Source organism: Pongo abelii, chromosome 20 (genome assembly GCF_028885655.2).
Source record: "Pongo abelii isolate AG06213 chromosome 20, NHGRI_mPonAbe1-v2.0_pri, whole genome shotgun sequence".
Classification (NCBI taxonomy): Eukaryota; Metazoa; Chordata; class Mammalia; order Primates; family Hominidae; genus Pongo; species Pongo abelii.
The window spans coordinates 33,989,451-34,005,741 of NC_072005.2; the positions used below are offsets into that span (position 1 = coordinate 33,989,451).

A 16,291-nucleotide genomic window follows, 5' to 3' on the forward strand; every position below is an offset into this window, starting at 1 on the left:
CAAATTTACAGTCATTTTTACACTCAACTATCAGAATTTGATAGGTTATTTATAACACTCTGGCAATTACATTGTAATTTCCTCACCAATCTAAGAAGAACTCTTATCTACTATACAATTTATAATATCAATGTTATTTTTACTCTGCCAAAAAATAAAGTGTTTTTATTGCAGTGATTTATCCTGCAGATGTGTTACTTATACATACACATCTATTATAAATCAAGTATTGGAGAGGAGAAAGAACAAAATTAACAAACATAAAACAAAAAAGGGAGTGAGATGATGTACTAGTGAACAGCAGGAAATTAAACTCCCAGCCTTGTTTCCATTAAGAAGTTCTGACAAGATAAAGATCAAGAACACAGCTTAAGCAGTTAATGAACAGCTGCACAAGTCCCAAAATGATATATGATTTTTTTGCATTACAAGCTTCATTGCTAACTTGTAGCAGTTTTGGTAAATAGCTGAACAGGTACAACTAAATTTGACACATTATGGAAATATACAGGACCAAGATGAACAATTGTAAAGTAACCTAAACTTAGGAATTACTCCAAATGAACAAAAAGATTATAATTGGAAAATTTATTTTTAATAGATATTAAAGATATCTATTAAAGCAGATAATAGTTATCTATTAACTATTATATATTTATTTTAATATTAATCTTTCAACATTAATGTTTTCAAAAGTATACTGTGTCAAGACACAAAGTGTAGCATTTGTGACACTCAGCAAACTTTTAGAGAATTAAGGTAATTTTTGATACCAATTTCAAGTAAAACACCCTTCACCATATCTCTCACAAAAATAAGCTAAATTTAAAACAAAAAACAAACAGCCATGCACTAAGATATCACAATATCTATGAGATAAGAGCAAGCAACAAACTAAAAAATACTGAAATTAAAAAAAAATTGTTGGGAATTTTTTAATTCTAGAAATTTGACATCCTTTCCATAAATCACCTACAATCTGTAAAGTTTGCTTCTTCCTCATGGTCTTTTTTCTATATAGGTCTGTAAGTATCTTCCCAACATATACACTGCTACAAAGAACCACAAGTCCACTTACTCAAAAACTGGGTCAACTCCTTTTAAGCTTCCAATGCCTTTAATGTTTCAAGGCAATTCAATAATTCATTTGAAATCAAATAGGTTGAAATCACATTCTTGGAGCTCTGACAAGAACAGTCGTTTATTGTTTACTTAATCATGTCATACTTGAGAGTTTGGTTGTGTCTTCCATACCCACCTTCCAACTCAATGGAGTCAACACTGCACTCCATTATGCCATGTACCACAAAATGGCCAGGACAAACGATAACAGTGTCACCTTCATAGCACGCATTTATAACAGATAATGGATCACTACAGAACTAGAAAACAACAACATATTTGCAAATATACACTCTCATATGGTTTGGATCTGTGTCCCCACCCAAGTCTCATGTTCAATTGTAATCCCCAATGTTGGATGTGGGGCCTAGTGGGAGGTGACTGGGTCATGGGGACAGTTTCTAATAGTTTAGTACCATCCCCCTAGTGCTGTCTCATGATAGAGTTCTCACGAGATCTGGTTGTTTAAAAGTATGTAGCACCTACTCTCATTCTCTCTCTTCCTCCTGCTCCAGCCATTTAAGCCATGCCTGCTTCCCCTTCACCTTCCGCCATGACTGTAAGTTTCCTGAGGCCTCCCGTGCCATGTGTCCTTATAACCTGCAGAACCGTGAGCCAATTAAACCTCTTTTCTTTATAAATTACCCAGTTTTAGGTATTTATAGGCAGTGCACAAAGTGATAAATATACACCCCCACAAAGCAACTCGAGTATTATTCCAAGTGCTTTCATGTGTCACTCTGAAAATGGAGCCAACACTGCACACTGAAGCATCTCCTTTGGTAGTGGACTGAACCTAATGCACGCCTGGTAAATGGCTACTGCTGATGAAAGGCAGGGTTCTCACTACTTCCTATTTAACAGAAAACCATCTCTGGGAAGCTCTGTGTAGAATTCATGAAAACATATGGTGAATCAGAAGGAAAAAAGCCACTTGCAGCAAGAAACTCTCCTTTTACCTGTATTTCTATCTCTTCCCCCAAGGCACCTGGCAAAGCCTGTCTGTGAGTAGGGTCCACAGCAGACCAGTCATCATGGTGGAGGAGATCTCATGGGTGGAAATCTGACCACTGGATGGACACCCTTTGCTTAGATGTTAGAATTCTGATAACCAAACACATACCATGAAGAAACCAAACAGACCTATCAGTTCTCAGTAAGATAGCGAGGAAGAAAAGATGCTAACTAGCTAAGAATTATGAAGGCACACATACCTCAACAAAGGATTCTCCATGAGTTTTAGCTTTTGCTTCACCTGTTCAATCTCTGAATACAATTTTAACCCTTCAATCATGGAGATATTTTCCTGCTCAGAGCTACAATTTGACAAACTGCTTCTCAGATTAAAAAATTTGCTGTAACTCTCCTCACATTGAGACAACAGATTGTGGTAGTCATGTCCTGAAGGAACTCAGTTTTCAAGAATGTCATAATGCCTGAGAGTTTAAAAGCAAACTGAAATCCATTGCCTTTCAGACACATTTTTTCTCATTAAGAAAGCCCATGGAGTCCTCAAAGACCCACTAAGAAAAGTGCTTTATAACTCAGGTACATGTTAAGTCTCTCTGAATAGTACTCTAAGTGGTAGCTGTTGAAAGTTTGAAACACCACTTCATTAAAGTCAATAATTTTTCTTCTTTTGAGGAATTGTTTTTTCTTAGATCCAAACATTTGTGCTTTAGAATTACCTAAAGTTCATACTGTACAATTTGTAATCATTATTTAATAAAAAGTTATTTTCTTCTCATATATTAGATTCAAAATCTTAACAAGGAGTGGGTGGCAAGGGCCAACTGGGGAGTAGGGGTATAGAGGGAAGTAAATTGTTTCACAATGGTTAAGACTGCCATGTTTTTCAGAGATCTGAATGTGATATAAAAATGTTTTAAAAGATTACCATATTTATAGGATCAAAAATTAGAAATGACTCAAATTGTCTAGTCCTTCCTTACATTTAAAGCACTATATAGGCACAAAATTATGTTGAATATTCCCAGAGAAAGATCAGGGGATTTCAAAAAAATAAACCTTTGAGATTCTGAGGGGAAAAAAATGCTGTCATTATTAGAGAATGATCAACACAAAATAACCTTGTACTGGACAACCTTACTGGCACTTGAAATTTATTCATTTACATAAATTCTCAAACATAATGACAGAACAAAAAGTATGTCTCAATGTAATAAAATAATTTATAAATGTACAGTCAATAGATATTAAACTAATGGGTTTAACAATAAAATAAAATATTGCCATTACCTGTAATTTTAAAATAATTGCTTTTTCAGTTAAATGTATATCAACTAGCTGTGCCTTAGGTTAGAGCTTCTCAATTCTGATGAATATTAGAATCACTTAGGATCTTTCAAAAATACAGATGCTCAGGCCAACATCCAGAGCAATAAAAACTGGTCTCTGAAAGTGGAGAGGTATTTTTTAAAGTTCCCTAGAGATGTAATGTGTAGCCAAGGTTGAGAACTACTGTCTTAGATTATTATTTTTTTAACTTAGTCATGCTCTTAAGAAGATGGGGAGGGCGGAAAGCAGAACGAAATCCTAATTCATATCAAATTATGGTGAACACTCAATATTTAAAATGAACAGATTTTATTTTCTTGCTTTTCCAAGTAAATGGATTGGGTAAAGCTTGAAAAAGTAAGGATTTTGTCTACTTTGGTTATCCACACTCATTTAAAGATATTCTAGAAATCTACTTTGCAAATAAGAAATTATGAACCAAACCACTGGTCTATTAAGTTGTGAAGATTAAGACTAAAATTTTAAAATAAGTTTCTTAGCATTTCCAATATCCATGCAAGTTAGCTTATTTCTTCTCATTAGATTGATACTTTATAGTCTAGAACCAGTGAATCAACTTCATCTTCAGACCCCTAAGTTCTGAAGTAGTGTGTTTTGAATTAGAAAGGAAAAATATTTGCCACATGGTGCAAAATCAAGACAGTGATTTGATCTCGCCTGCTGATAGCTCTACTCCTATCTTAGCCCAGGAACCTTTTTAGAGTCTGCCTACATGTGATAACATTCCAGTCTCTCCATCAAGTGCCACAGTTTCTTCTCCGTAACTAAAGACAATTCCTCCCTTATGCTGTCCCATCTGCCAGTGATGTACAAGGCATGTATGGAGATCATTACTTGTCCACACATGCAAGGCTCTCAAATCAGAATACAATTTTTTTTGTCCACATACAGATCAAATTTGCCAGATATACATTATATTCACCTACCATTACATTCCATTTCGATCAAAACCAATCACTGCTCTTTAAGAGCAAGTGTATCAAACCTAGAAAATATTCAAGCTTTTTGAGGTTCTGGGATTGTACTGAACACACTATAGAAAAATAGGAAATGCACAATAGAAAAATTAGAAAGGTAGAAATCACAGTCAACTTATGAAAGCCGAAATCAGACATACATAATTGTAAACCAGGTAGAACCATTAACCAGATTTTCATTTTTTTTAAATTTTGTTATTATTTACTATTTAAACCAAGAGAAACTTACTAAATCAAATCAAACTGCATGAAAATGTAAAGGCCTTGTCTTACATAATGTCAAATCATCTTTCACATAGGAAAAACAAATTACCTTCTACAATTCTTTTTAGTGTGAGTTCTAATTTTATTGCAGCATTGCCTATTAATTTACTGCTCATGAATACAGGAGAAAATTACTGGTCTTACAGCACCATCTAGTGGAAAGATAAGTGTCGCATGTAACAAGATCAGCATAGAACAACTACTTAATTTAGGTTGCATGATTAATTTTGGTATTTTTGAACGGAAAAGCTTTTCCTTGTCAAAATATGATAAATTAGAAGAATGCGTTTAGGTATTTTGGATTCATCCGTTAGTTTAACCTAGTATGTTTTACTATAGGAACTTAGAGTAAAGCCATATACTTTAAAAAAAAGTATTATTTAAAAGTTTAAAGCAAAAGTCTCTATAATTCAAATAAGTTCATTGTTTTTCAAACAATTGTCATTAAATAGATGTTCACAAACCTCCTGATTTTAGGCTCAGTTTATAAACAGTTAGAGCAGGTTTCTCTGCACTTGTTCGTTTCATTTAATAACTTGAAAAGGGGTTGCACTATTTGTATATTGGTCTATTTCTGTCTATAGGCCCTTGGAGTAAGAGTATGTGCGTGTGTGTGTGTGTGTGTGTGTGTGTGTGTGTGGTGTGCGTGCATGCGCATGTGTGTCTCACAAAGGTAAAATTAAGCCATGGTAACTATTTTTTCAATATGTACAAGGTCAGTAATAAACACAATCTCAATTTAGGTTCAACACATCTGACAAAACAATCATATGCATCATCCTTTTCTTCATCCCAACACTTCCAAATGTTCTGGTAGAAAAACCTGAAAAATAACTTAATATCATTCAAATTTAATCACTGGCTCCAAATGTTAGGATTCTGGAGGGATGAGAGCTAAAGAATAAATCAAAGCAATTCTCGTATCTCAGAGAATGCTGCATTATTTGCTATGGTTATCAGTTGAGTCACACAAGATAAAGACCTTCTTTGGATCAGCTAGAGGGGTTTTCTATAACATTCATTTTTTTAAAACTTTCTTTTTATCAGAAGTAGTATTTATTGACCGTCTGTAACTGGGCAGATAGTAGTTCCATTTGTTGAGATAGAAAACACTGGGAGAGAAACAGGTTTGGGGTTGAAAATGAAGAGTTGTGTCTTTGCCCTGTTCAGGCTGAGGTGCCTACCTGACCTCCCAGTAATGATGTCAAGTGTGCAGAGGAATATACAGGCCCAGAGATCCAGGGAAAGGTCAGGGCTAGAGACATAAATCTGGGAGGTGTCAGCATATTAATAGTTTTAAAGCAGTAAATGAGATCATCTAGGGACATAATATAAAGCAGCAGTTCTCAACCCTGGTTGCACATTAGGGTCCCCCAGGATACTTTAAAAAATTGATTCCCTATCCCAGACCAATAAATCAGATATCTGTGGAGGGAAGGGGGTTAGCATCCACATGTTTTTTAAAGCTCTCTAAGCACTTTAACAAATTTTTATTACAAAAAATTCTAAACATACAACAGATAAAATAGTATCATGAATATCATGTATCCATCAGCCAACTTCAAGAATTAGGAGCAATCTTATTTCATCTCTACCTCACCAACCTACCCTCTGCTCCTCTCCTCTCACCATCCTGACCTTGGCTTATTTTGAAGCAAATCTCAGATATATCAAATCATTCACAAATTTATAGTATGTAGCTCTAAAATAAATCTGTATGCTAAAAAAGTTTTAACTTCTTAATATTACCAAATATCCAGTCAGTACTCAAATTTTCCTAATTTTCTCTTTTGCTGTTGTTATTTTACAGTTGACTTGTTCAAATTAGGATCCAAGCAAGGCCAGCTGTGGCCCTTAATAGATGTGTCTCCTAAATCACTTTTATTCTATACATTACCCGTTGCTCTTTTTACCCTTGTAATTTATTTAATAGTTTCACACACACTGAATTTTGTTGATTACTTATCCACAGGGTCATTTAACATGTTTTTCTGTTTCTTTTCTTTCTAGTAAACTGATAGTAAGATCTAGAGCTTGATGGGCTTCAGGAAAGATTTTTTGGCAGGAATACTTCAAGTGAGGTATGATGTACTTGCGTCAGGAAGCACATACAGCATGTCCTCTAATGTCAGCCTTTCATTCAATGCCTTTCACTATATAAGGGAATAAACATCAATTCCTGGCCATAGTCACAGTCTGTGTGGAGTCTTCATGTTTTTCCTATGTCTGCATGGGTTTTCTACAGGTACCCTGGCTTCCCACATCATAAAGATGTGCATACGAAAGGTGAGCATGCTAGCTGAACTGGTGTGTCGACATCGTCCCAGTCTGAGTGTGGGTGTGAGTGCACCCTGGGATGAAATGGCATTGTGTCTCATGCTGGTTTCTATCTTGCACCCTAAGCTGCCATGATAGGTTTTGGCCACCTGCATCCCTGAACTGGAATAAGCAGGTTGGAAAATGAAAGAATATGAATTATTGTCAAATAAAAAATCTTAAATTAGACAATAATCATACAAATGCACAACAATAAACAATGCAGTATAAAATCGCTCAGCGAGTCCATCAAGTTGGTGACGGTTTGAACCACGTGGTGGTAAAGGGTACTCCTTAAAATTTTTACTTTGCCGACATTTATTCCTCAATTTGACCAACCACCACCATGACGGCTGTGACTCACTGATTCACCAAAAATTGGGTAAATAATTATTTTGTTTTTATTAATCTTTCTTACATGTATACAGGATTCACATTTATTTCAATGTTCAAGATTAAAATTGTTTTTGGTCTTTATTTAGAAGTCTGGTGATGTTTTTGTGACCAGAAATAGGCCATAGGAACTTTAACTTTTGTTTGTATCTATTAGCCTGTGGTAACATTGGTTTTGTAATTTCGCTTAAAGTTGAAGTTTCCAAGAACCTGTCGACAACAGTAAGTGAAGACTTCTATAACGCCTAGCCATCTCTTTTTGTGAGGTTAAGACTGATCAATGGATTCAGGTGTTGTCAGCCTGATTCATTCACTATAAAGTTCTCTATTAGTTTTTCACCTAAAGATTATAGCAGTCATTGAGGATCACTGCCTACAACCTTTATTTCATTAGTGGTTACAAAATATGGATATTCTATCATTCCTTCTTCATGTAGTGGTTGGATGTGTCTATAAGGAAAATCCCCAAGTTATTATAATGTGCTTCCAAGGTAGAGTAGATTAGAAAAAGAAGAGTAATAGGATTGATCCCTTGGTAACTCGAACACTCTAAAAAGTTAGAGCATGAGAGAAGAGCTCTAGGCAAGATGATTAGAAAACCAAGCCGGTGAGACACCAAATGAACAGTGCTGTCATAGAGGCTGAGAGGAGAGTGTGTTAAGATGGGAATGGAGGAGGCGGAGCAAGGTACTGGAAAAGAAGGCTCCTCTGATCATCCTCTGTGCAAGGACACCAATTTAACAACTATCCACACAGAAAAACAACTTGGTAAGAACTAAAAATCACGTGAGCACCTATAGCACCTGGTTTTAACTTTATATCACTGAAAAGATGCATGGAAGAGATAGAAAAAACAGTCTTGAATCACCAATGCCACCCCTCACCCACCATCCTGTGTGGTACAGAGAGCATATCTGGGTGCTGCAGCAGGGAGAGCACTGCAATTGTGAGGCATTAAACTGAGCTGTCCTGCTACAGCAGAAAGGAAAACTAGACCAAACTCAGCTGACGCTCACTTATGGATGCGGCATTTAAACCAGCCCTAGCCAGAGTGGAATCACTCATCCCAGCAGTCCAAACTTGAGATCCTGCAAACCTTGCCACTGAGGGCTAAAGCACTTTGTGTCTCTAAGTAAACTTGACAGGCACACTAGGCCATAAGGACTGCGACTCTTAGGTGAGTCCTAGGGCTGAACTGGGCCCAGAGACGCAGAGACACAGTGGACTTGGTGGGGGCACACAACCTACTGAGACATCAGCTGGGGTGTCTACAGGAGTGCTGGCATCACCCCTCCCCTAAACCCAGACTGCATAGCTCACAGCTCTAAAGGAGACCCCTTCCCTCCGCTTGAGAAGAGGAGGGGGAAGAGTGGGGAGGTCTTCATCTTCCGTCTTGGATACCAGCTCAGCCACAGCAGGATGGGTCACCAGCCAGAGTTGTGAGGCTTCCCCACCTTGCATTCCAGGCCCTAACTCCCAACCCCCAATGACATTTCTAGACACATCCTGGGTTACAAGGAACCCACAGCTTTGAAGGAAAGGACCCAGTCCTGCCAGCATTCATCGCCTGCCAACTGAAGACCCCTTGGACCCTGAATAACCAGCAGCTATACCCAGGTACTACGTCAAGGGCCTTGGTGAGCCACTGAGACTTGCTGGCTTCAGGGGAGACTCAGCACATTCCCAGCTGTGGTGGGCCACAGGCCAAGTTTCCTTCAGCTTGAGAAAAGCAGAGGGAAAAGTAAAGGGGACTTCGTCTTGCACCTTAGGTACTAGCACAGCCACAGCAGGGTAGAGTACCCAGCGGGCTATTAGTGTCCCTAATTCTGGGACTTGATTCTTGAATGGCATTTCTGGACCTGTCCTGGGTCAGAGGGAGGGAAGCCCACTGCCCTGAAGGGTGAGTCCCAGGCCAGGCAGCATTCACCACCAACTGAGTCGAGAGACCTGGGGCCTTACGGGAACATCAGCAATAGTCTGGCAGTAGTCCTGATGGCCTGGGATGGTGGTAGCTACAGGGTGAGGCTCCTCTGCTTTTGGAAAGTGGGCAGAAGAGTAGGAAGGACTGCATCTTGTGGTTTGAGTGTCAGCTCAGCCACAGTACAACAGAACACCAGGTAGACGTCTAAGGCTTTGATTCTAGTCCTTGACTTCAAGACGACACCTCTGGATCCACCTGGAGCCTGGGGGACCTCATCACCCTGAAGGGAAGGACACAGACCTGGCTGGCTTCATCACTTGCTGACTGTTAAGCCCCAGGTTCTTGGGCAAACATAGGCAGTAGCCAGGATGTCATTACAGTAGGCCTTGGGTGAGACTCAGTGCTGTGCTGGCTTCAGGTCTGACCCAGTGCGGTCACAGTGGTGGTGGCCACAGGGGTGGTTGTGTCACTCCACCCCCAACTTTAGGTGACTCAGAAGAGAAACTCTGCTTGGGAGAAAGTAAGGGAAGAGAACAAGAGTCTCTGCCTGGTAATCCAGAGAATTCTCCCAGATCTTGCCCAAGACCATGAAGGCAGTACCTCTATGAGTCTTCAAGAACCATAGTGTTACTGGACTTGGAGTACCCCCTAAAGCAGGTACAGCTTAGATCAAAACACTCAAGTCTCTTGAAATATCTGGAAAGCCTTCCCAAGAAAGACGAGTACAAACAAATCCAGACAGTGAAGACTACAATTAAGTACTTAACTCTTCAATGCCCAGACACAGATGAACACCTACAAGAATCAAGACATTCCAGAAAAAAAAAACCTCACCAAATGAACTAAATAACACACCAGGGCTCTTCCTGAAAAAACAGCGATACATGACCTTTCAAACAGAGAATTCAAAATAGCTGTTTTGAGAAAACTCAAGAAAATTCAAGGCAACACAGAAAAGAAATGCAGAATTCTATCAGATAAATTTAACAAAGAGACTGAAATAATTAAAAAGAATCGAGCAGAAATTATGGATTTGAAAAATGCAATTGGCATACTGAAGAATGCAACAGAGTCCATTACTACCATAATTGATCAAGCAGAAGAAAGAATAGTGAGCTTGAATACAAGCTATTTGAAAATACACAGTCAGAGGAGAAGAAAGAATAAACAACGAAGCATGTCTACAGGATGTAGAAAATAGCTTCAAAAGGGTAATTCTAAGAGTTATTGGTCTTAAAGCACAGGTAGGGAAAGAAATGGGGGTTGCAAGTTTATTCAAATCCTTCTTAAGGATAGGTCATATGTTAGGTATCAAAACAAGTCTTCAAACATTCAAAAAAACTGAGATAATATCAAGCATCTTCTCTGACCACAATAGAATAAAACTAGAAATCAAAAACGAGGAATTTTGGAAACTATGCAAATACATGGAAATTAAACAATATGCGCCTAAATGACCAGTGAGTTAATGAAGAAATTAAGAAGAAAATTGAACAATTTCTTGAAACAAATCATAATGGAAATACAATATAGCAAAACCTGTGGGATACAGTAAAAGCAGTACTCAAAGGAAAGTTTATAGCTATAAGTGCCTACATCAAAAAGAGGAAGAACTCCACATAAATAATCAACAATGCATCTTAAAGAACTAGAAAAGCAAGAGCAAACCAAACCCAAAATTAGAAGAAAATAAATAATAAAGATCAGCGCAGACACAAATAAAACTGAAATGAAAATACAAAACATCAATGAAACAAAAGGTTGTTTTTTAAAAAGTTACACAAAATTGACATAGCCAAACTAAAAAAAAAAAAAAGATACGAATAAATAAAATCAAAAATGAAAAAGGAGACATTACAACTGATATCGCAGAAATTCAAAGAATTTGATTCCTAGTATCATTGTTGGATAGTATAGGCAACTATATACCAATAAATCAGAAAACACAGAAGAAATGGACAAATTCCTAGATATATACAACCAATCAAGATTCAATCAGGAAGAAATCTAAAACCTGAATGGACCAATAACAAGTAACAATATCGAAGCTATAATAAAAAATCTCCCAGTAAAGAAAAGCTCGGGACTGATGGCTTCACTGCTGAGTTTTACCAATCCTCCTCAAACTATTCCAAAAAATAGAGGAGGAGGGAATACTTCCAAACTCATTCTACAAGACCAGTATTACCCTGATATCAAAATCAGACAAAGACACATCAAAAAAAAGAAAAGAAAAGAAAAGAAAAAAAAGAAAGAAAACTACAGGCCAATATCTCTGATGAATACTGATTGAAAAATTCTCAACATTACCAAACCAAATTCGCTAATATATTAGATCATTCATCATGACCAAATGTAATTTATCCCCATGATGCACGCATGGTTCAACATATACAAATCAATGTGACATATCATATCAACAGAATGAAGGATAAAAACCATATGATCATTTCAATTGATGCTGAAAAGGCATTTCATAAAATTCAACATCCCTTCATGATAAAAACTCTCAAAAAGCTGGGTATAGAAGGAACATATCTCAACATAATAAAAGCCATATACATCAGACCCATAGCTCTTATCATACTGAATGTGGAGAACTGAAAGTCTTTCCTCTAAGATTTGGAACACAAGGATGCCCACTTTCACCACTGTTATTCACCACAGTACTATAAGTCCTAGCTACAGTAATCAGACAAGAGGATATAAAGGGCATCCAAATTGGAATGGAAGAAGTCAAATTACCTTGTTTGCAGGTGATATGATCTTATATTTGAAAAAAAACCTAAAGATTCCACCCAAAAACTACTAGAAGTGATAAATTCAGTCAAGTCACAGAATACAAAATCAATATATAAAAATCAGTAGCATTTTTATATGCCAACAGTGAACAATCTGAAAAAAATTTAAGTAACCCCATTTAAAATAGTTACACATAAAATTAAATACCTAGGAACTACCCAAAGAAGTGAAAGATTATAACGAAAACTATAAAACACTGATGAAAGAAAGAGAACACCAAAAAAGGAAAAATATTCCATGTTCATGGAATGGAAGAAGCAATTCTGTTAAAATGTCCATACTACCCAAAGCAATCTACAGATCAGTGCTATCATAAGGAAAAAGAACAAAACTGGAAGAATCACATTACCTGACTTTAATTTTATTTATTTATTTTTTTTTGAGATGGAGTCTCGCTCTGTCGCCCAGGCTGGAGTGCAGTGGCCCAATCTCGGCTCACTGCAAGCTCCGCCTCCTGGGTTCGCGCCATTCTCCTGCCTTAGCCTCCCGAGTAGCTGGGACTACAGGCACCCGCCACCGTGCCCAGATAATTTTTTGTATTTTTAGTAGATAGGGGGTTTCACCGTGTTAGCCAGGATGGTCTCGATCTCCTGACCTCGTGATTATATTACAGAGCTATAGTAACCAAACTTCAGGGACGGGCATAAAAACAGACACATAAACCAATGATGAAGAATACAGAACCAAAAAACAAATCCCCACACATACAGTGAACTCATTTTCCACAAAGGTGCCAAGAACATACACTGGGAAAAAGACAGCTTCTTCAATAACTGGTGCTGGGAAAACTGGTTATCTATATGCAGAAGACAGAAACTAGACTCCTATCTCTCACTATACACACAAATCAAATCAAAATGAAGACTTAAATCTAAAACCTTAAATTATTAAAAAAAAAACCCTTAAACTATAAAACTACTACAAGAAAACATTAGTATAATAATAATAAATTAATTAAAAAAAAAAAAAGAAAACATTAGGGTTTTCCCTAGAACATTGGTCTGGGCAAAAACTTATTGAGTAATACCCTACAAGTACAGGCAACCAAAGCAGAAATGGACAGATGGGATCACATCAAGTTAAAAAGCTTCTGCATAGCAAACGACACAATCAACAAAGTGAAGAGACAACCCATGGAATGGGAGAAAATATTTGCAAACTACCCATCTGACAAGAAATTAATAACCAGAATATACACGTGGCTGCAAACAACTCTATAGGAAAAAATCTAATCATCAAAAAATGGGCAAAAGATTTGAATAGCCATTTCTCAAAACAAGACATACGAATGGCAAACAGGCATATGAAAAGGTGCTCAACGTCATTGCTCACCAGAGCAATGCAAATTAAGACTACAATGAGATATCATCTCACCCCAGTTAAAATGGCTTATATCCAAAAGACAGGCGATAACAAATGCTGGCGAAGATGTTAAGAAAAGGGAACCAGGCCAGGCACAGTGCCTCATGCCTGTAATCCCACCACTTTAGGAGGCCAAGGCGGGTGGATCACTGGAGGTTGGAAGTTCGAGACCAGCCTGACCAACATGGAGAAACCCCGTCTCTACTAAAAATACAAAATTAGCTGGGCATAGTGGCGCATGCCTGTAATCCCAGCTACTTGGGAGGCTGAGGCAGGAGAATCACTTGAACCTGGAAGGCGGAGGTTGTGGTGAGCAGAGATCACGCCATTGCACTACAGCCTGGGCAACAGGAAGGAAACTCCATCTCAAAAAAAAAGAAAAAAAGAAAAAGAAAAGGGAACCATCCTACACTGTTGGTGAGAATGTAAATTAGTAAAATAACTATGGAGAACAGTTTGGCAGTTCCTCAAAAAACTAAAAATGGAGCTACCATATCATCCAGCAATCCCACTCCTGGGTATATATCCAAAAGAAGGAAAATAAGTATACTGAAAAGATACCTGCACTCCTACATTTATTTGTAGCACTGTTTACAACAGCTGGGATCTGGCAGCAATCTAAGTGTCCATCAACAGATGAATGGATAAAGAAAATGTAGGACTTCTACACAATGGAATACTATTCAGCCATAAAAAAGAATGAATCATTTGCAACAACATGGATCAAACTGGCGATCATTATGTTAAGTGAAATAAGCCAGGCACAGAAACACAAACATGCATGTTCTCACTTATTTGTGGGATCTAATAATCAAAACAATTAAGCTTATGGAGAGAGAAGGTAGAAGGATGGTTACTACATGCTAAAAGAGTAGCTGGGGGATGAGGGGAAGGTAGGGATGGTTAATTAGAAAGAATGAATAGAACCTATTAGTTGACAGTATAACAGAGTGACTATAGTCAATAATAACATAATTGTACATTTTAAAAGAACGAAAAGAGTCTAATTGGATTGTTTATAACACAAAGGATAAGCACTTGAAGGAAGGATACACCATTCTCCATGATGTGATTATTTCACATTGCATGCCTGTATCAAAACATCTCATGTAACCCATAAATATATAAACCTATTAAGTACCCACAAAAATTAAAAATAAAAAAATAAAAAAATAGAAATGATCAAATACCTAGAATACAGTCAAGAGGTCAAGCAGGATGAGATCAGAGAAGTGTCAACTGGATTTGAGAACATGCAAGTCCTTGATAATCTTGAGCACAATTTTCATGGTGAAGTCGGAGTGGTAGTGCTACTGGGATGCCAAGAAGTACAGACTGTCTGTCTGTGACTATATATAACTCTTTCAAAAAGTTCTGTGTGAAAAGAAAGGAGCACTAAAAATGAAGCCAGCCATCTTTTAATTCTTATGGATTGGGCTGTCAGTCTCTTCACCCTCTAGAGTCTATTTTTTTTTTTTTTTTTTTAATGAATCTAAGCATGCCTTTACTCAATTCAAAAAAACCTCTGCCAGTTCTTTGCTGCCCTCAAAACGAAGTCCTAAACGTGGTAATACAACATGGATTCATAATTTAACTCCAACTACCTCCCTTGCCTGAGAGCCCTTGTGGGTAAACTGTCAATTTCACAAGCTCTTTCTAACCTCCGTGTAACATGTTGGTCAGACTGCCGGAAGTGTCTTCCTTCTCCACCTCGTAAGCCTGTATTTACATCCCATGACTCAGCTCAGATATCCTCCTCACCAGTACCATGCCAGGCACTTACACATCATTCACATCTGCAACTCCCCAGTCTTTATTCCTTTAAGCCAGAAACATGAGTATCAGCCTTGACTTCCACATCCACTCGTCTCATCCCCATAACTGCTCGACAACCAAGGCCCAGCTATTCTACTTTCTCAATAAGCCTCCAACCCCACTCTAGACCCCTCTATATCCTCACTCTAGACCCCTCCATGTCCCCACTCTAGACCCCCCCATATCCCCACTCTAGACCCCTCCGTGTCCCCATTCTAGACCTCTCCATATCCCCATTCTAGACCTCTCCATATCCCCACTCTGGACCTCTCCATATCTGCCACATCCCCCTCCATATATTCATTCTAGATCCCTCCATATCCCCACTCTAGACCCCTCCATATCCCCACTCTAGACCCCTCCATATCCCCACTCTAGACCCCTCCATATCCCCACTCTAGACCCCTCCATATCCCCACTCTAGACCCCTCCATATCCCCCACTCTAGACCCCTCCATATCCTCACTCTAGACCCCTCCATATATCCCCACTCTAGACCCCTCCATATCCCCACTCTATACCCCTCCATATCCCCACTCTAGATCCCTCCATATCCCCCACTCTAGTGCTCTCCATATCCCGACTCTAGACCTCTCCATATCCACCACTCTAGATCTCTCCATAACCCCATTCTAGACCCCTCTATATTCCCACTCTAGACCCCTCCATATCCCCACCTCCCTATTCCATCTCCCTCCATTTGTTTTCCACACAACAGCCAGAATGAACCTTTTAAAACACAAAGCAAGTCATATTGACCCCAGAATAAAAATCCCTCAATGGCTTTTCATGCTCTTACAAAATGATTCACTGGTTGACAGAGCCCTGCACCGTCTGAGCCCTGCCAACCTCTCTACCCTGGTTGAGAGTCCACAGGACTCTCCCAGCACTGTGTTCTGGCCACACTGACCTTGCAGCTCCTTAAACCCACTGAGTTCCTGAACCTGTTCCCCCATCTCTGCCACCCCTTTCACCTGCCACTCCTTTCACCTTTTACACC

General features: G+C 38.4%; 1 long non-coding RNA gene across 10 annotated transcripts in view; it reads right to left on the minus strand.

The window, feature by feature from the left end:
- LOC112130190 (uncharacterized) overlaps positions 1–16,291 on the minus strand; it is a 277,700-nt gene that overhangs the window by 254,745 nt on the left and 6,664 nt on the right. For 8 of the 10 annotated variants that reach the window (XR_010138469.1, XR_010138473.1, XR_010138472.1 and 5 more), the window contains exon 6: positions 14,667–14,850. The exons of the other annotated variants lie outside the window; for them this stretch is intronic. This is a non-coding gene — a long non-coding RNA (uncharacterized LOC112130190). The remainder of the gene's footprint in view (positions 1–14,666; positions 14,851–16,291) is intronic. 10 annotated transcript variants of the gene reach the window in all.